At 33.6% G+C, this 21,544-nt stretch overlaps 1 protein-coding gene across 1 annotated transcript in view; it reads right to left on the reverse strand.

Moving 5' to 3' along the window:
* The window catches only part of LOC139886627 (TMV resistance protein N-like), a 104,218-nt gene that overhangs the window by 57,043 nt on the left and 25,631 nt on the right, over nucleotides 1-21,544 (reverse strand). The window lies entirely within an intron of this gene.

The following is a 21,544-nucleotide window of genomic DNA, read 5'->3' on the forward strand; positions in this document are numbered from 1 at the left end:
GGTAACGAAGCTCGCAATCGTAATCGTTTAAGGTTTCAATCCACCTTCGTTGCCTCATGTTTAGTTGCTTTTGATCGAAAATGTGTTGAAGGCTTTTGTGATCGGTGAAGATAGTACTCTTGGTTCCATAAAGATAGTGTCTCCACATTTTAAGTGCAAAGACAACGGCTCCGAGTTCGAGATCATGTGTCGTATAGTTTCGTTCATGAATTTTGAGTTGTCGAGAAGCATAAGCAATGACTTTCGTTCGTTGCATCAATACACACCCAAAACCATGTTTTGAGGCATCGCAATATACAACAAAGTCATCATTGCCTTCGGGAAGTGACAAGATAGGAGCGGTGGTTAGCTTCGTTTTCAAGATTTGGAATGCGGATTCATGTTCGGTCGCCCAAATGAATTTCTTTCCCTTGTGAGTCAATGCGGTTAGAGGACGTGCAACCAAAGAGAAATTTTCGATGAATCTACGATAGTACCCGGCGAGACCCAAAAATTGACGAATGTGAGTAGGAGTAGTAGGAGTCTCCCATTTACTAATGGCTTCGATCTTCGTGGGATCGACTTTAATGCCTTGATCACTTACAACATGACCAAGAAATTGAACTTCCTTCAACCAAAATTCACACTTGGAGAATTTGGCATAAAGTCGTTCTTGTCTCAAGAGTTCAAGCACAAGTCGGAGATGTTGTTCGTGCTCTTCTTCTTTTTTAGAATAGATCAATATATCATCGATGAACACAATAACGAATTTATCGAGATACGGTTTGCACACGCGGTTCATAAGATCCATGAACACCGCCGGTGCGTTAGTGAGACCAAATGGCATGACGAGGAATTCATAACTACCGTAACGAGTCCGGAAAGCGGTTTTGGAGACATCTTCCCCCTTAACCCTTAATTGATGATAACCCGAGCGGAGATCGATTTTCGAATATACACAAGACCCTTGTAGTTGATCAAAGAGGTCATCGATGCGAGGAAGAGGATATCGGTTCTTAACCGTCAATTTATTTAGTTCACGATAATCAATGCACATTCGTAGGGATCCGTCTTTCTTTTTAACAAACAAAATCGGAGCGCCCCAAGGTGAATGGCTAGGTTGGATAAAACCACGATCAAGTAGTTCTTGGATTTGACTTTGCAATTCTTGCATTTCAGATGGAGCGAGTCTATATGGTGCACGTGCTACGGGTGAGGCTCCCGGAATAAGATCGATTTGGAATTCAACCGGTCGATGAGGCGGAAGACCCGGCAATTCGTCGGGAAATACATCGGAATAGTCACTAACAATTGGCACATCATCGATGTGCTTCTCATCGGACTCGACTTTCTTAACGTGAGCAAGGATCGCAAAACAACCCTTACGGAGTAGTTTTCTAACTTTAATACACGAAACGAGGTTGAGTCCGGTGCAACTCTTATCGCCATAGACGATCAAAGGTTCACCATTCTCGATAGGAATTCGAATTGCGTTAAGATCACAAAGAATGTGAGATTTCGTTTTGACTAACCAATTCATACCGATTATTACATCAAAGCTTCCTAGTTCCATGGGTATCAAGTCAATTTCAAATTCCTTACCCAAAATGTTTAACGTACACCCCCGGTAATATGTGTCGGCACTTAATAGTTTCCCGTTAGCCACTTCAATGGTATAAGTGGTATCCAATGGAAGAGGTGGAGTGCTAAAAGAATGAGTCAAAGTCTTGGATGCAAAACATTTATCGGCACCCGAATCGAAAAAGCAAGAGACATAAGAATTGTTGAGAAGAAACGTACCCGTGACTAGTTCAGTGTCATCCCGGGCTTCCTCGGTGTTTATGTTGAAAGCTCGGCCGCGCGTATTGGGGTTATCTTTCTTCTTTGGGCATGCATTTCTATAATGACCCGTTTGGCCACATTCGTAACAAGTGCCCGTCTTTGGTGCATTGGGCCACTTTCGAGCAACGGGAGTGGCACTTTTACAATCGTTGGCCTTATGACCAACTCCTTGGCACCGGTGGCAAATTAACTTGCCACATTCACCAAAGTGATGTTTGTTGCATTTGTTGCAAAGAGGTAGATTCCCGGCATAACCCTTCTTGCCGTCGGAAGTGAAAGATTTCTTGGCAAAGTTGTTGTTGCTTGATTGGGGAGCTTCCCATTTTCTTTTGTTGCCGCCCGATTTATCCTCGGCCTTAGGTGCCGGAACTATGATTTCGTCAACCGTTTCAATTAGTTGGCGAGCCATGTTCATAGCGGCTTGATGGGTAGTGGGTTTGGATGACATCACCCCTTGTTTGATGCTTTTTGGAAGACCGAGCATGTAGAGCTCAATCCTTTGAGATTCGGGGTTAACAAGATTAGGACACATCAAGGATAGTTCGGCGAAGCGTTGATTATAAGTTTTAAGATCGTTTCCGACCGCTTTCAAAGCTCTTAGTTCTTCCTCAAGCTTTCGGGTTTCTTCGCGCGGAAAATATTCAACAATCATCTTTTCCTTTAGATCGGCCCAAGAGAGGGCATGAGCTTCATCGGTACCCACCGATTGAACATAGGTGTTCCACCATGTTAGAGCCATTCCGGAGAAAGTGTGAGTGGAGTATTTGACCTTGTCTTGGTCCCGACAACCGCTTATGCTAAAGACGGCTTCCGTTTGCTCAAACCATCGGGTGAGCACGACCGGTCCCCCGGTTCCATCAAAAGTGTGAGGTTTGCACCCCATGAAAGCTTTATAGGAGCATCCCTCGTTTGAGTTTCCGGCTCCATTGTTGTTGTTGTTGTTGTGGTTGTTATTATTATTGTTGTTGGATGAGTGACCGGCCATGGCCGCATCTACGGCGGTAGCTATCATCCGTTCGAGAGCTTGTTCGGGAGTTTCATTGCGGCGTACACGACGAGGAGCCATTGTTCCTTCAAGACACAAGAATATCATTGATTAGTATTCTCAATAATACTAACCGTGATATAGAATAAAGATAAAGAGAAGTTTTTCCTCGACTCGCCTTAAATTCTTTATGTCATAATGTCGGAACGTTCATATGAGTCACCGTAATATAATCCCGGAAATTATATTACCCTGATTCATATGTGCATTCGACATCATTTCATATAGTCAAGGTGGCGTGTCAATCAAATTAAACAACGTGAGATTAAGATGAACTAAGAGTAGATATGAGTAGAAGCGTTCGAGTATAAATGCACAAGTAGTCAAGTAATTCCTACTTCAAGTCTATATGCCGGTTGTAGTCTAGACTCACCAATGTACCCTATGACTCGGGGTTGACACTAATGAACTCTAAATCCCTACAACCAACGCTCTGATACCATCTGTAGCGACCCAACCAAATCATGTTTGACGGCGCCGTCTACTTAGGTCCCGTTACGTGGTCATAAGTCTTTAAAACAACGTTTGACCAAAAGATGTCGCATTCATTTCAAAAGTAAAGATTGTTCCCCAGTTTACAAGAATTGTTCATCCAAAAGTTACGTCACAAAGTTAAGTACAAACGAAATCCTATGCGACACAGTTTTAAATAAAGTCAAAAGACGCTCCATGTATGCACATATACTCGACATCCAATGCAAGTATCAAACAATGAGCGGAAGCATGTATCATGTATCGTTCAAGGACCTGAGAAAAACATAGAAATCTGTCAACGAAAACGTTGGTGAAATCATAGGTTTAAGTAAGTAAGTACAAGTGAACCACAAGATTTGCATCAATGAAATAATAGTAATACATTCCAAAAGTTTGTTTCACGAGCACCCAATTATCAAGACTTAACGTTTCCTTCCATAGAACCCCATCACAATAGTGTTAGAACATACACTGTTTCTCGAAAATATATTTCATCCGTAGACGGTAGCGAACCGTCCGAAATGAGGGTTTGTCAAACCCGTATGGCCACACAATATAAGTTCTCGCTTACACCCGGCAAGTGTAACTAATGATAATCGAATTGAGGATTTTGTTCTAAACTCGTATGTAGAATGTTTGTTTTCCTGTACTTGTGTTCACTTAGTAAAGAAATGTTTATGTTTTCTCATCCCAAATGTAAGTTCAAAAAGAGTAAAAGTGGGACTATGATCTCACCTTGTATGCACGAACCAAAAAGTACTTCGACAAGTAACGTGTGCTAAGAACAATGCTAGTCTTGACCTAAACAAATAGGTTGTATCAATAACGATAGTCACGAAGGGTCAAAGATGTTCAATTAGTCCTATGGCTCGTTACGACTCGATTATTTAGCATGTGAAATCAAATTGTCAAGTTTCATGCAAGATACAAGTATATAAACAAGTTAGGAAGGTTGCAAAATCATTTGGTTAAGTTTGACAAAAAGTCAAACTTTGGTCGGTCAAAGTCAACGAAAAAGTCAACACGTTCGGGTCGTGTTCCGAACTATTTTTCTGAGGTTTTTAATCATGTATGAGCATGCTAGGACAAGTTACATGTGAATCGGAGGTGCGTAGCATAGCAAACATTATTCGAAAATTGACCAAATTGGACAGACCCAAACGGCGCGCCGCGCGGGTATATGGCGCGCCGCGCCAATACCTGTGCAGAGAATTCTGGCAGTTTTTAAGTTTTATGCACGAACCTAACTTCAAACAATCACCATTTATGATCCGCAAACAATCAAGACGAGTATCTTATACCGTTGGGAAGGTAATTTGACGAGGAAAACAACTAAACACATTTCATCAATCAATCTACCTATTACAATAACCAAAACCGCATCTAATGCTTAACATTAACCGCATACAAGTTCATAAATGCAATTCAATGATTCGGGCAACCAATTTACATGAATGATATGCCGTTTCGAAGGTAATCAAGCATACAATCCAACTAAACACTTACCAATAATAATCCATGGCATTTAATGCATCAAAAGTCCATTTCAAGTTCATCAAACCCTAACCCAAATTCACCAAAATCAATAATCAAGTTCATGAAGTTTTCTAAGGCAACCTACACATCAAATTGAAGCTAGTGATGCTAGTAACACAATTAAAACATCAACTTTTAACATCTAACAACATATGATCATCCAAAATTCAAGAACAACTCACCAAAATTCAAGTTCATGCTAGTTACACTAAAACAACGAGATCGAGCATATAAATCACATATTCATGTTAGACTTGAGCCATAGACACTAATTAACACTTTTATAAGTTAAAAACATCAAGAACACAAAATCTAGTGATTTTAGAAAGTTACCCAAATTTGATGAAATCGGTATGGAATCGAAGAGGAGATCACGAGGAGTTCAAATATGTAATTTGTTTGGCAAGATGACCGCTAGCTCGATTTTGGATGATGAATCTTTGTATGGAAGTTGAGAGAAAAGTTGAAGTAGTAAGAGTGAAAGAGATGAGATTGAAGGGATGAGGATGAGGGTTGACTCTTTGACCTAGTCAAAAGTTTCAACCCTTGGCAAGTTTGGTCCCTTAACTTTGAATCGGGTGCGTTAAATTACCTACACAAGATATTTTGAAACGCGTATTAACGGGAGATGTTATAAACATATAACGGAGTTTGAAATAGTATAAAGGAAAATAAACGGAAAAAGGCGGGATGTTACAAATATGAACCATTAAAATTGAATTACTAACATCGGACTGCTAACTACGGACTAAGAAATTATTAAAACTATTAAAAGTATAATAAGTATATATATGTGACGATTGTTTAAAATGAAAATATATTGATAAACTATATATGGATAGGTTCGTGATATCAACCGGAGACCAAGTCAAAATATATATATCTTCAAGGCAAAAGTGAGTATATAGTCCCACTTTTAAACTCTAAATATTTCGGGATGAGAATACATGTATTTTATGTTTTACGATATGGACACAAGTAACTGAAAAATATATTCTACGTTGAGTTGTACCACTGGCATACTTCCCTGTAGCTTGGTAACTATTATTTACAGCGGTATTGTAAACGCGAATCCTGTTGATAGATCTATCGGGCCTGACAACCCCAACCGGACTGGACGACCAGTATTCAATGGTTGCACAGTACTTCGTTTCGTGACTATACTTGGTACAGTGTAGTAAGATTTCATAATAAAGGGAATATGCGACGTGATTAAATGTTAAGTATGGTTACCAAGTGCTCAACCACTTAGAATACTTTTATTAAAATGTTTATATATGAAATCTTGTGGTCTATATATATATATATATATATATTGCTACCGGCATTAAACCTATATCTCACCAACTTTATGTTGACGTTTTAAGCATGTTTATTCTCAGGTGATAACTAAAAGCTTCCGCTGCAACATGTTGAATTTAAGCAAGATCTTGAGTATGCATATTTGTGTCAAAAATAAAACTGCATATCCGAGGAATTGTAATGTAAAATATGCTAGAAATCGTATTGTTATCATCACATGTAAAGTTTGTAAGTCTAAGATTATCGCTAAACGATAATCATCTTTTTATTGTCTAAAGCTTGTATTAAAATAAGAGTTATGGTTTGTAATGTAAAATAAATGCAGTTGTTCTTTTAAAAATGTCGCATATAGAGGTCAATACCTCGCAATGAAATCATACGTTATCTAACTCGTTCTTATGGTTAAGGACGGGTTATGACAACTAGTCAGAGATACACTATTGATATATAAAAGTTAAGTTATGAGTGCTCACGTATCAATATTGAGATTCAATATTGCAGGAAATTTCGTAGATGCAACGGAGATGATAAATACTAGATTGACCTCACGAGCATACCCATAAACCATACCCATCACCTCCATAGCTATAACCCATAATTTCCTTAGCTTCGACTCATTCAAAAAACTATTTTGAAATCACTCGGACATCACTCCGTCGTAATATTTTATGTATACTAATAATATCTTGAAATAATACAGAGCAAATATATATATATGTAAATCGATTGAGAGAGTTTAGAGAAATATATTTTCAAGTTTCTATGAAATAATGAAACCTATTGAATTCTATTTATAATAGATTTTTGAATTATTAAAGTGAATTATTAAAGTATGAATTATTAAAGTGAATTATTAAAGTATGAATTATTAAAGTGAATTATTAAAGTATGAATTATTAAAGTATGAATTATTAAAGTTAAAGTAAAGTAAAGTAAAGGTAAAGTTAAAGTATAGTAAAAGTATAAAAACTATGTATGTATAATACGCGTATAAATATATATAATATTAATTTAAATCGTTATATATATTTAATGAAATAAAATATAAATATCGTTATATTTATTATATTGGTTAAGTAATGAGTTATCAAAAGTGATTCTAGATATTTATAAAAGTTATATACGTTTTAATAATAAAGTTCTTTTTAAACTGAAAACGTTTTTGTACGTTTAAAAATAGATTAATAGAATATTATGGAAACCAATTCTCCACTAGCTTTTGTCTAACTTTCGTAAATGACACTTTTTATTTTTATTTATAAATAGCTTTACAAATTATTTCGAATATCGTTAAGAGGAATAGATTTCTCAAATCATAGTGGACCTCTCAACAGAGACTTGTAATCATAATTCAATGTTTCTGATAATTCAATCATTTAATATATATTTTTTTTATTTCATCGATAATCATATTGAAACAAATACGTTCATATAAAGCATTATACTTTTAAATACTTTGTTGACATTTTCAATTTATAACATATACACATATACATACATATTCATATATGTTCATTTAATGGTTCGTGAATCATTGGAATTTGGTCGAGGTTTAAATGAATGTATAAACATAGTTTAAAATCCTTGAGATTTAACTTAACAAACATTGCTTATCGTGTCAGAATAATATAAAGATAAAGTTTAAATTTAGTCGGAAATTTCCGGGTCGTCACAACAATGAAGTAAATGTGCGGTATTTAAAAAAATAATTAGGGTATTTCATGATGTTTCCCTTTTGATGTGAAGACGATTTTTGAAGTGTCATATGGAAAGGTTCATTTGCCAAAGAAGCTTCTGTCGTGTCAAAATGTGTTGACAACAATCATTAGGGTATTAGAATGATAGAAAGGATGATAAAGAATGAAAAGGTTCTGTTGGTTCTTGATGATGTTGACAGTGGTGAGCAGTTGAAGGTATTTGGCAATGGGCATGAGTCGTGAATTATTTGGCCGTGGAAGTAGAATAACTGTGACAACATGAGATGACTCTAGTTGCGCGGTTCAGCGGCTTGAACCTGATGATATGTATGAGGCTCGGCTGTTGGATGAAACAAAGTCAATGAATTTGTTTTGTTTGAATGCATTTGGGCAGAATCACCAAAAGGATGGGTATGGGGTGTTTGTGACGATCGCTCCAAATCCATATGAACGAACACGTCATTCATCGATTTCATTGCGAGGTATTTGACCTCTATATGATACGTTTTGTAAACATTGCATTCTTTTGAAAAGACTCACCATAAATGAATATTTAAATCAAAGGTTTTCGATATCTGATGATTTCTACATACAGACAATCACCGTAAATAATAGTTTACAATAGTACTTCCATTAACAATGCAGTCAAAATAAGATACATGATGATGATTTGGTGAATGCAATGTTTCCTTGAAAAATATGCCATGTAAGATTCCATGCACATAGCTTGTCTAACATATAAGCAAACAGCGGAAGACTTCTAGGGAACCTGAGAATAAACATGCTAACAAGTGTCAACACAAAGGTTGGTGAGTTCATAATTTTAATGTTTTGTATAATCTGTACATAAAGGTGGATCACAAGATTTCAGTTGTTTCATCCAGAAAAGTTTATCAAAATATTCTACAAGATTGAGCACCCTGGTAACTAAACTTTAACGTATATATAATAAGTACCCCTGTTTTAACATACATGCAACCAACATGTACAATACACGCAATCCAACGTGTACTAAACTCAAATAGCATACGTCTGTTTTATAGTTCAGGCTAGGGTTTCTATACCTGGAACAGACGGGGATGTCAAGCCCTATGGATCCATATACCTCTATTCGCACCCATCAGTTCTTATAACCGACAGTTACTAGTTACCAAAGCTAAGGGATTTTTGGTTCAAACTCAGTGTAGAATTTAGTATGTACTTGTATCCATTGCGTTTAAAATAAAGTGCATGTATTCTCAGCCCAAAATATAGATTGCAAAAGCAATTAAAAAGGGAGCAAATGAAACTCACCTTAGCAGCATATAAAGTCGTTCACCAAAATGTGATCGAAACTCGGATTACCAAATAACCGTAGATCTCAACCTAGAGAACACATGTTGGTCAATAAATGTCTATCAAGCTAGGTCAGGTCATAGTGTCTCACAATCCTAATGCTCGAGATCGACATACAAAAGTTATCCAAAGTCGTTTCAAAAAGTCAATTTGACAATAGTTCAACAAAACGAGACGTACCTTATATAAGGATTCATTTACTCGGTTGGTAATATTCAAAAATCCAATTTATCAATCTTACAAATAAGTTGTTTAAATATTAATTGCAGATTCAAAAGTAATTTTAATTAACGTCAATCATAATTCAGTTGATCATATCTTTTGATTCGTTCAACGAAATTACGCGATTTTTAAATGAAAAGTTATTGATTTTTCGCCAGCTTTCCAAAAACATGTATATCATATACCTTTTACTAGTAATATATGTATTTAATTCGTGATTCATTATAAACTGTTTAACGACAAAATTTAGCATACAAGCATGCATAAATATATATACTCGAGCACTAGACATGGATACACAATTAATATATAAAAGATAAAATATGAATGCTCACGTATCAATATCGTGATTCAATATTGCAGAGAAGTACGTAGACGCAACAGAGATGATAAACACTAGGTTTGACTTGCCAATAATACCCACGTACATTACCCATAACCTTCATAGCTATAACCCATAATTTCCTTAGCTCTATCCCGCTTGAAAACCCATTTTGAAAGTGACACGCTCATGACTTCGTCGTAGTATTTTATGTATAATAATACTAATAATAATAATAATAATAATAATATTAATCTTAATAATAATAATAATAATAATAATAATAATAATAATAATAATAATAATAATAATAATTAAATACAGAGTAAGATGGATGATATATGTGTGTGCAATCGAGCAAAAACGAATTCAATTTATAGACCTTTCCGAAAATCTGACCCCATGCGATCGCATGGGGTTTATGCCTATTTCCCATGCGATCGCATGGCCCCAAAATCCAGCTCACAATTTTGTTGTTGTTTTGCTTGTCGACATAATTAAATATAATATATATAATATATATAATTTAAATTAATTAATTATATAATATATTATATTCTCTTGTCTAGTTGACTTGTAATTTTTGTTTTGATAAGTCGTACGTCGTCACTCGACTTATGTCCCGGTTCTGGTTTTTCGAACGTCCTTTCGTACACTGAGAAAACTGGCATTTTACCTTTCGTGACTCGTACATTTGTCAAAATATAGACTTAACTATCCATAAACTATATCACTCGAAATATAACTTATACATTCGAGTGTTTTGGTCATTTACTTCTATAAATCATCGTCTCGTTATCTATCAAAGTATATTTAATAATATTATTTTAAATCAAAACGTTTAATAACCAAGTTAATATTCATAAACACGTTTTAAATACACATCGCAAGTTATGCATACAATTACAATTCCAACTTATCATATATATTCAAATAGATATTTAAACCAATAAGTTTTATGCACAGTATCATACAATTAATACTTTGTTACTCTTTCAAGTTATAGTGTATATATGTATCTTTTTACATATAATTGTTCGCGAATCGTCGAGAACAGTCGATGGGTAATTGAATAGTTCAAAAATTTTGAGATTCAGTTTTACAGACTTTGCTTATCGTGTCGGAAACATTAAATCATATCGAGAATTTGGTTCAAAATAAGTCGAAATTTTTTGGGTCATCACAGTACCTACCCGTTAAAGAAATTTCGTCCCGAAATTTAAGTGAGGTCGTCATGGCTAACAATAAAAATATTCATGATGAATATGAGTTGATAAATAGAATTTTATCACCGTTGAATAATATGGATAAAATAACCCGATTACTCGAAGCGTATGAGGGAAGTTATCGTAATAGAGTGAAATGGAGAATAGAGATTTGTTTTAACTCATGACGTAGTAACGATTGATTTCCGAAATTTAAGGAATAGAAAATCTTCATAATCTAAATAAGATTTGATTCTTCAGAATTTAAGGAAATTAAGATTTCCTTTGATTAAATGCGTAATCTGCCTCGATTGCTATGTCTGATATTTCGCTATAAATTGACCTCTTCCGTTTCAATTATTTTCACCACTCCTATAATCTTTATTTCATACATCCCAATAGATTGTAAAAATGCTTAATCCAGTTCTGATTATTGATATTTTCCTGCCTATCGTATCCTTCATTCTTCTTTTTCATCTGCCACCAGAGAAAGTTATTTTCTTCTACTATTACCTTGGGGTTATAGTGTTTTTCATTCTCCCGTGTCTTTATATTGCTATACGCATCGATATACACGGTTTATAAATTTCGGGGTTGTTATCGGGCTTTATATTTTCCATTATATTTCAGAGCTTCATGCTTTTGTTTTCTCTTCCCGACTTCAAGTCAAGCGAATAATGGTCCAGAATTCGTAGGTATGAAGTTTCGAATGATCATAATATACAAAGCAGAAAGGAAAGGTAATAGCACGATTTGATTTGTCAAATTACCAGAATATCCGGAAAAGACCGAATCATCAAGAAAATATTTTCTTGATATATTTAGAGATTATATAGAATGAAAGAGTTATGTAACATGGTTCATGATGAGGGTGTGATCTGTGAACCTTTATCACGTTCCATTAGAAACTTAGCATGACTTACTGTAATATAATCACGTTGATCAAGTGTCATTATATTATACTAATCATGCTTCAATTCCCAATATTACTTCAAAACATCAATTGTAACGACCCTACTTTTTCCGTTATCTTTTACCATTAATTATTTAACGACCGTTAACTGTTATTCGTGCCACATCATTTCTATGACCTATATTATTATTTTTGTAATAATATATTAATTATTATGTGTTATATGAATATTTGTATTCATATCTTTAATTGTACGTTTCTACGTGTCGCGGATTTCTATCCGGCGAATCTTTTCGGTTTTCAAACCAACGGTCGAGCTTTTGCGATTTTTAAGTCCTAATTATTTTAAATATGATATTTTAATGTCATATGATCATATATAGTGTTTATATATTTTATCCGTCGCATAGTTGTTATCTCTCCGAAAAATCAATCGCGTAGTAGCGTTTTCGCGTTTCTGGCTTCGATCGAGCGTTCGGACCATAAGGATTTCATAATTTATCATTGTGGGCCATGTGGGGCCCACCCCATTCAGTTTTTGGCCGAATCCATGGGGAGGGGGGAGTATACTCCCTTGATTTTCCCATTTTTCCATTTTATTTTTACATTCCACTTTTTATCACAAACCTAATTTAGATATTTGCTCTCTTCCTCCCTTTTTCTCCCATTTGAGCTGTCACCTATAGCACCATAAACCATCATCATCAATTAAAAATATAGCTTGGATCATCAATTCATTAGCGTAATCGGATTCTACGCTATCTCCTCTACACGATTACATCTTTCAATTCTTGATTAGGGTATAAACCCTAACCCTAGATTTTTAATTTTTTTCTTTACTTTTCTGTATTTTGATGTTATATTGATAGTATGATGATTAATTGTTGTTGTAATGGTGTTTGTATGCATAGAATTACTCGTAAACATATGTTTTCGGTTTGATATAATTGGGACAGCAGCTTTTTCGTGTGTTTCTGCTATTGTGACTGATATAAAAGTTAAAATAAAGTATCTAGATGAGTTCCTCTCATCAAGACATTAATTTTAGACTCTGGATTCATGTCGTTTCGATTCCCGGAGCCCTAGATATGATCAAAGTGGTATTTTGTTAAGATTGAAATGTGATTTTGGTATGAACCAGGTTTGGTCCGACTTTGTGACCATATTTGGTGACTTTATGGTGTGTTAGTGTTTTAGGACTGATGGTGGGGCAAACTTTCATGTTCGGGTCATCTCAATCCGAGCCACGAATCACCCGTTACGTCTAAAACACGTTGTTGATTGAATTGAAGTTCCAAGTAGTGTAACGGCTGTACATCACGACTTGTGGACTGTTCTTGGGGTGTTCTTGAGTGTACCAAAGTGTCGGGTGGTTTGCTTAGGCGGAGATATATGTAAGGCTCGCCGAAAACCGACACCCGGGGCTCAGGATACGACCCGATGAACTTTTGATTTAAAACTTGTGACTAATTATTAAACTTATGATATAAATAATGGATTTCATTATTATTTAATTACTTATGATAAAAAAATAATTATTATTATTTAAGACTTATGATATATATTTATTATATCATTTAATTAATACTTATGATTTAATTAACATTTTAATTAAACATATGATTAATAATACTTTTATTATTAATGGAAAATACTTATGATAAGTATTAAACTTATATTATGAGATTACTATTATGAGACTTATAATAAGGATTAATTAATTATTTAATTATTATAAGGCTTAGTTATTATTTAATTATAATTTAATTATTAAATATTTATGATTTAATAATTATAATTAGAAACTTATGATATGATTAATAATTCATTATTAATTAATAATACTTATGATATGATTTAAAATTTATTATTAATTAATAATATTTATATTATGACTAATATTTAATTAATTAATTAAATACTTATGTTATATTAATTATATCATTTAAACTTATATTAACTTTAATAATTCATTTTAATTTAATTAAACTTATGTTATGACATAATTAGACATATTTAACTTTAATAAACGTTATAACTTATATTATTATTATAACTTACACTTTTAAAATTTACATTGACCATGTTTGACCAAGGTTGACTTTTGAGTTGACTTTCGGTTGACTTTGACTTTCAGTTGACTTTTGTTGACTTTATAATTAAGGAAACTTTCCTAACTTATAAACTTTCCTAAAATAGCAACTTTCTAAATTTGGAAACTTTCCAAAAATAGAAACTTTCCAAAAATAGAAACTTTCCAAAAATAGAAACTTTCCAAAAATGGAAACCTGCTAAAAATAGAAACTTTCTAAAAATAGAAAGTGTGTGTCCGTAAGCTGTTCCGATCAAACCGATGCATATTGAGTATTGTTCTATGACTACTTGCAACATGTACAATAGCTATCATACTAAGACTTGACCTAAGTTAGTTATTTATATCGACCTGCTTTATTTATAGGTCGGCGTTGTGATCATTCCTGATCACTGTACTACATTTGCTGTTCGCTTAATTGTGTTGGTTACTTCATTACTATTAAGGTGAGTTATAGTCCCATCTTTCTATTTTAAATCTTTTGGGATGAGAATACATGCAATTTATTTTATATTTTGGACACATGTGGAAGTTGGTTTAAATTATTCATTGTGAGTTGAACAAAAATATTCCCTAGTCTGGTAACTGTAATCACTGGTTTCTATAGGTGAACGCAAATCCTACGGATAGATCTATTGGGTTTGACAACCCCATTTCGAGCTAGTCGCGCTAGCAATTTATAATCAGAATGTTTAGTACTTCGTATTTTGTTGTAGATACACTTGTTCGGTGTATATTATTTATTGTGTTTGGCAAGGGTAAATAAAGGGTTAAGTGGTTACCAGGTGGCTCACGGAAAATGGAATAATATTTTATTATATGTTTTCTAGCATATAATTTTGTGGTCCAAAAAGGAGTTTTTATGTTTTCAAACATAAATTTTTATGGTTTAAATTAAATATTGTTTGTAATATTAAACCTATAATTCACTCAACATTTTTGTTGACAGTTACTCGCATGTTTTATTCTCAGGTTCATGATTGATTACTTCCGCTGTGCTTAGAGAGTCTGCATATTTATGATGGCAGCTTTTGTTAAACAATAACTTGCATTCTATTTTGATACATTTAATAGTGGATGCTGTTGACTTTGTTTTGGTCAACTTTTGGTTAAGTAATAATGTAGGGTTTTTTTTTTCTAAACTTACATATTTTGATAGGTTTCCTTTATAGGAAATCATTTTGAAATAAAGAATGCAAGGCTATTTATTAAATTCATATAGAGTTATGATCAAGCTGTAGGACCAAGATAACGATGGTCGTCAAGTGTACTTTGACGGGTCGTTAAATCAATTTTTTTCTAATTTTTCAGATTTTAGAGACTAAAATAGTTTCTTTTATGATGTAACACAGATAGCGCGAAGAGGTAATGATTTCAGATAAGAATGGTTATGAAAATATCTTCAGAAATATGGAGGATATTTATAATGGGAGATACGATGATATCTTATAATATTTAAGATAAGATGATGATGAAGAATATTGTCCGCAAAGGTTTTAGAGTAAGGAGCAAGGTATTTGCTAAGGATTTCAGCAGACACTGAATCATTTGTATTCTTTGAAGGCAGGTTTAGTCTTTGTGATTTGTCCACAGCCTCCTTCATGGTCTGCTCAATCCGTTTTCCAGTTCCAAACCTTCTCTTTTTCTCAGCTTTACCACCATACTATTCTTTATCATCGAACTTTTGACTGTTAAGGTTGTTTACAGTTTTTGCTGCTTCATCAGCATTTTTCCAATTTCGGAGAACTAATTTTGCAGTTTGGGGTGTTTTTCAGAAACTTCACATTCGAAGTGTGTAAGTCTAGAAGATAGACATTATATGTATATATATAACTGTTGGCGTAGAATTGCTGCGAAATTCGAAATACTGATTGCTAATTCCCGGTAGTTGGTATGGCAATTATTGTTACAGGATGTGGATGAGTAAATGATAGGGTTTCAATGAGTATAATGATTTTTCGGAAGGTCAAAGATCAATGAAGTTGTTGGTAAATTTACTGCTAATGTGGTGGGACATGAAAGGTTCCCTAGTAACAAGAACATATATGTCAAGGTTATAATAAGGCTAATCTGAAAAGTCGAAGTTTACTGGTTGGAAGTGTGGTAAAGCTGGATACTTTGAAAAGGGATTGCAAGATTATTTTCGGTAAAAACAATTTTAAAGGATCTTGCACAGTTTTGAAGTCAAAGTATAGCTTTGATAGATGTAGAGATCTAAGAATGATGTCACGGGTTCAGAGTTATGACTTGGATTCTGATCCGTCAATATCAGAATATGTAATTGAATTTGTATGAAAACGATTGTGTATCGTTGTGAGCATTGTTAATAATTTTTGAATCAAAGTTGAAGAATGTACAGTGTAACATATTAATTGTGAACTTACATATTTTCCGAGTATTACCTACCCGTTAAAGATTTCACAAGTAATATTTTGTACAAAAGAATTTTCATTACAGTCTTTATGAAAATATGTGTATGTATATTTCTTCAGATGTAATACAGATTTAATGAGTTAATATCATATTAAGCTCATTTAATTTTTGACTTGAATTAGAAATGAATAATCCTTAAAACATTAGAGATTACATAATCTTCGTTGAGTATTTCACTAATGAAATTAATACTTCATTATTTATTCTTATTGATATTCTTCGGTGAAGGAAGTTGGTGCTCGTTGAATTTTGTGAACCTTACAAGGCACAGATGATGTTTTCTGGAAAGTTTCGAGTACATCGAAAATGAAAATGTAAAATCAATTATGTAATTGAATAATACACTTGATTTATTATGAAATGAAATTCATTGAATTGAAACAGAGATTGTAGTTAACGATGATTAAGTCGCTAACGAAGAATGTACATTATAGCATATTAGTAATATGAATTAACCGAGTAGTTAAGTTCCATACATAATAGCTTAGTACAGAAAGATTTGTTATGGATTATATATATAAGATATACATATAAATTCTTCAGAGAGAAAGAGTTAATATTTTGTTGATACAATATACGCGTTATTGATTCGTAATGATGTCCACGGTGATTCTTGAACTGGCAAAACTTGTGATATTAGAGGTGCTGCTGATTCTGACGATGTTGACAGCACTGACTGTGCTGGTGAGGCTAAGGGTATTGTTGATGCTGTTGGTAAAACAAGTATAGCTTGTACCTTACGCACCATTTTTGTCAGGGTTTCTACTCTTCCTTCTATCATTTTGGTTCACTCATTTGATTTATGGTTAGGGCTAGAATAGATAATCTCTAAGATTATAGATTATATAATCGTCATAGGATATTTCTATGAAGTTATGAATCCATACTTCATCATTTGTTGTTGTTGATACTCCTTGGTATCTATGGTGCGTATGATGTTGATATCCGAGGTACAGATTGTGATGTTGAAGCTATGATGGGGATGTTGTTGGTGGTGGTAATGGTCCTGTTGGTGTTGATGATGGTGGTACTGGTTATGCTGCTGGTGCTGCTGTTGGTGTTTGTAACCTTTGCACCATATTCTCCAAAGCCACTACCCGACCACGAAGCTCGTTGACTTCTTCTATTATACCGAGATGATCGGTGGATCGGACGATTGGATAAATAAGATTTAGAATATGGGATAGTATATAATCGTGATGAGATACTCTGGAAATGAGAGAGAAAATAGTATTACGAATAGGTTCGCCCGTAAGTGCTTCAGGTTCTTCGCCAAGAGGGGAATGTGGTGGATGGAATGGATCACTTTCTTCTTGTCTCCAATGATTAAGTAGGCTACGAACCCATCCCCAATTCATCCAGAATAGATGATGGCTAATTGGTTGATCCATTCCGGTCACACTGCTTTCAGAACTTGAGTGGAAATCCATATCGGAATAGCTGTCGGAATCTAAGGAATTTGAACTAGATACATGATCCATTTTGTGTAATCAAGGAAAAGATTTTGGAATGAAATAGATTATAGGACTAATTTGGTACTCCTCAATACATAGTTTACATATATATCTATAATACCAGAATCCCATAAGTTACGGAGAATTTTATGGAAGATGTCAGGCAAAGTTTACTGTAATAGATATGCCAAGATATGAATTTTGTCTATACTATCTATGCAATCAATGCAATAAGACGCTTTTAGACATAAGATGATAGACAGGTAATTTCCGACAAGAATTGATAAGCAAAACTTTTGACATGCAGACACAGTCGAAGTCCAGACTTACTAATGCATCCTAACAACTATCAGTTAGACACACTAATGCAAGACCTGGTTCGCTAGGACCAACGCTCTAATACCAACTGTGACGATCGCTCCAAATCCATATGGACGAACACGTCATTCATCGATTTCATTGCGAGGTATTTGACCTCTATATGATACGTTTTGTAAACATTGCATTCTTTTGAAAAGGCTCACCATAAATGAATATTTAAATCAAAGGTTTTCGATATCTGATGATTTCTACATACAGACAATCACCGTAAATAATAGTTTACAATAGTACTTCCGTTAACAATGCATTCAAAATAAGATACATGATGATGATTTGGTGAATGCAACGTTTCCTTGAAAAATATGCCATGTAAGACTCCATGCACATAGCTTGTCTAACATATAAGCAAATAGCGGAAGACATATAGGGAACCTGAGAATAAACATGCTAACAAGTGTCAACACAAAAGTTGGTGAGTTCATAGTTTTAATGTTTTGCATAATTTGTACATAAAGGTGGATCACAAGATTTCAGTTGTTTCATCCAGAAACGTTTATCAAAATATTCTACAAGATTGAGCACTCTGGTAACTAAACTTTAACGTATATATAATAAGTACCCATGTTTTAACATACATGCAACCAACATGTACAATACACGCAATCCAACGTGTACTAAACTCAAATAGCATACGTCTGTTTTATAGTTCAGGCTAGGGTTTCTATACCTGGAACAGACGGGGATGTCAAGCCCTATGGATCCATATACCTCTATTCGCGCCCATCGGTTCTTATAACCGACAGTTACTAGTTACCAAAGCTAAGGGATTTTTGGTTCAAACTCAGTGTAGAATTTAGTATGTACTTGTATCCATTGCGTTTAAAATAAAGTGCATGTATTCTCAGCCCAAAATATAGATTGCAAAAGCAATTAAAAAGGGAGCAAATGAAACTCACCTTAGCAGCATATAAAGTCGTTCACCAAAATGTGACCGAAACTCGGATTACCAAATAACCGTAGATCTCAACCTAGAGAACATATGTTGGTCAATAAATGTCTATCAAGCTAGGTCAGGTCATAGTGTATCACAATCCTAATGCTCGAGATTGACATACAAAAGTTATCCAAAGTCGTTTCAAAAAGTCAATTTTGACAATAGTTCAACAAAACGAGACGTACCTTATATAAGGATTCATTTACTCGGTTGGTAAGATTCAAAAATCTAAATTATCAATCTTACAAACAAGTTGTTTAAATATTAATTGCAGATTCAAAACCAATTCTAATTAACGTCAATCATAATTCAGTTGATCATATCTTTTGATTCGTTCAACGAAATTACGCGATTTCTAAATGAAAAGTTATTGATTTTTCGCCAGCTTTCCAAAAACATGTATATCATATACCTTTTACTAGTAATATATGTATTTAATTCGTGATTCATTATAAACTATTTAACGACGAAATTTAGCATACAAACATGCATAAATATATATACTCGAGCACTAGACATGGATACACAATTAATATATAAAAGATAAAATATGAATGCTCACGTATCAATATCGTGATTCAATATTGCAGGGAAGTACGTAGACGCAACAGAGATGATAAACACTAGGTTTGACTTGCCAATAATACCCACGTACATTACCCATAACCTTCATAGTTATAACCCATAATTTCCTTATCTCTATCCCGCTTGAAAACCCATTTTGAAAGTGACACGCTCATGACTTCGTCGTAGTATTTTATGTATAATAATACTACTAATATTAATACTAATACTAATAATAATAATAATATTAATCTTAATAATAATAATAATAATAATAATAATAATAATAATAATAATAATAATAATAATAATTAAATAAATAAATACAGAGTAAGATGGATGATATATGTGTGTGCAATTGAGCAAAAACGAATTCAATTTATAGACCTTTCCTGAAATCTGACCCCATGCGATCGCATGAGTTTTATGCCTATTTCACATGCGATCGCATGGCCCCAAAATCCAGCTCACAATTTTTTTGTTGTTTTGCTTGTCGACATAATTAAATATAATATATATAATATATATAATTTAAATTAATTAATTATATAATATATTATATTCTCTTGTCTAGTTGACTTGTAATTTTTGTTCCGATAAGTCGTACATCGTCACTCGACTTATGTCCCGGTTCCGGTTTTTCGAACGTCCTTTCGTACACTGAGAATACTGGCATTTTACCTTTCGTGACTCGTACATTTGTCAAAATATAGACTTAACTATCCATAAACTATATCACTCTAAATATAACTTATACATTCGAGTGTTTTGGTCATTTACTTCTATAAATCATCATCTCGTTATCTATCAAAGTATATTTAATAATATTATTTTAAATCAAAACGTTTAATAACCAAGTTAATATTCATAAACACGTTTTAAATACACATCGCAAGTTATTCATACAATTACAATTCCAACTTATCATATATATTCAAATAGATATTTAAACCAATAAGTTTTATGCACAGTATCATACACTTAATACTTTGTTACGCTTTCAAGTTATAGTTTATATATGTATCTTTTTACATATAATTGTTCGCGAATCGTCGAGAACAGTCGATGGGTAATTGAATAGTTCCAAAATTTTGAGATTCAGTTTTACAGACTTTGCTTATCGTGTCGGAAACATTAAATCATATCGAGAATTTGGTTCAAAATAAGTCAAAATTATTCGGGTCATCACAGTGTTGCTGAGCGAAGCAGTGAAATGATGAAAAAATATTAGGGTAAAATGTAAAATTGTAAATAATTGACGGACTAGATATATAAATTCGGAGCTGCTAGTTCTTCTGGTAGAATATAAACACACGCTAATTTTTGTTTATCGACAAAAAGAAACAGCGGAAGAATCAGATAAAAAGAAACATACAATTTGGCATCACCTACAAATTCAGAAAGCTAAGGTAATGATCTTAAACCTAATTTCAAGTTTTAGGGTTCACACAACACAATAGATGATCTTAAACACCTAGTTTCAAGTTTTGGGGAGGGGAGGGGATTGTTGTTAGTAGATGATAATTGGTGAAATGATTTGTGACTTAACTAATAAGCCCCACTAAAACTATTGAATTCGGATTGGATAATTGATTGATGAAATTAATAAGTGATTTGTCCCATTGGAGATGAATGCAGCTGCTAGTATTTCTCATTTTGTTAACTAATGAGATCCGTTCCTTCTTCAATTAAACAATCTTAATTTTCCTTTTAGGTTACACGGATTATAAATCTTAATTTTCCTTCATCAATAAATTTATGTGAAAGATAAATTTTCCTCCAATGATTAACGAGGTGCTGCGAATGCGATTAAC

This window comes from Rutidosis leptorrhynchoides, chromosome 1, assembly GCF_046630445.1.
Source record: "Rutidosis leptorrhynchoides isolate AG116_Rl617_1_P2 chromosome 1, CSIRO_AGI_Rlap_v1, whole genome shotgun sequence".
Taxonomy (NCBI): domain Eukaryota; kingdom Viridiplantae; phylum Streptophyta; class Magnoliopsida; order Asterales; family Asteraceae; genus Rutidosis; species Rutidosis leptorrhynchoides.